Raw genomic sequence first — 1,121 nt, forward strand, 5'->3', positions numbered from 1 at the left:
CGTTTCAGGTTTATTTGAGTTTTATTACAGTTTTTAATTATTTTTAGTTTTCATGTTAATTTTAGTTTAGTTCCATTTTGTGCTTCATTTAAAAAATATAAGAAATTTAGATTTCATTTATTTATTTATTTTATTTCCATTTGATATTTTTAGTGCTTCAACTTAAACTTATTTCAATTTATCTCCAAGGCAACATTTTTAAATTAAGTTTAAGTTTTACAATTAATATTTTTAATTATTTAATTATTTTTTTCTCTTTTATTTCAGCTAACGGAGATGTTTTAATAGTTTAAGAATAATAAACCTGTTTGACTGTACGACTATCGTATGAACCAAAAACACGACACATCTTTCAGAATATCTTTTGTGTTCAGCAGAACAAAGACAGAGTTGATGACAGAATCAGGATCGTTTTTAACACACACACACACACACACACACACACGCAAACTCACTCACACACACTCACACAAACACATGCAAATTCACTCAAACAAACACACTCACACACACACACACACACACACGCAAACTCACTCACACACACTCACACAAACACATGCAAATTCACTCAAACAAACACACTCACACACACACACACACACACACGCAAACTCACTCACACACACTCACACAAACACACATGCAAATTCACTCACACACACACACATACACACACACACACACACGCGCGCGCACACACACACACTCACACAAACACACTCACACACACACACACACACACACTCACACAAACACACACTCACACACACACAAACACACACACTCACTCAAACACACACACACACACAAACTCACTCACACAAACACACACACTTACTCGAGCACAAAAACACACACACACTCACTCAAACTCACACAAACACACGCAAACTCACACAAACACACACTCACAAACAAACAAACACACACACACACACACACACACACACACACACTCACTCAAACACACACACACACACACACAAACTCACTCACACAAACACACGCACACTCACTCAAGCACAAACACACATGAACACAAACACGAACACACACACACACACTGAAACACTCTCTCGTTCTCCCTCACACATACACAAACACTCAAACTCTCTCAC

The sequence above is a fragment of the Siphateles boraxobius genome, unplaced genomic scaffold (assembly GCF_051911475.1).
Source record: "Siphateles boraxobius isolate OS27281-9 unplaced genomic scaffold, OSU_SipBor_1 278, whole genome shotgun sequence".
Lineage (NCBI taxonomy): Eukaryota > Metazoa > Chordata > Actinopteri > Cypriniformes > Leuciscidae > Siphateles > Siphateles boraxobius.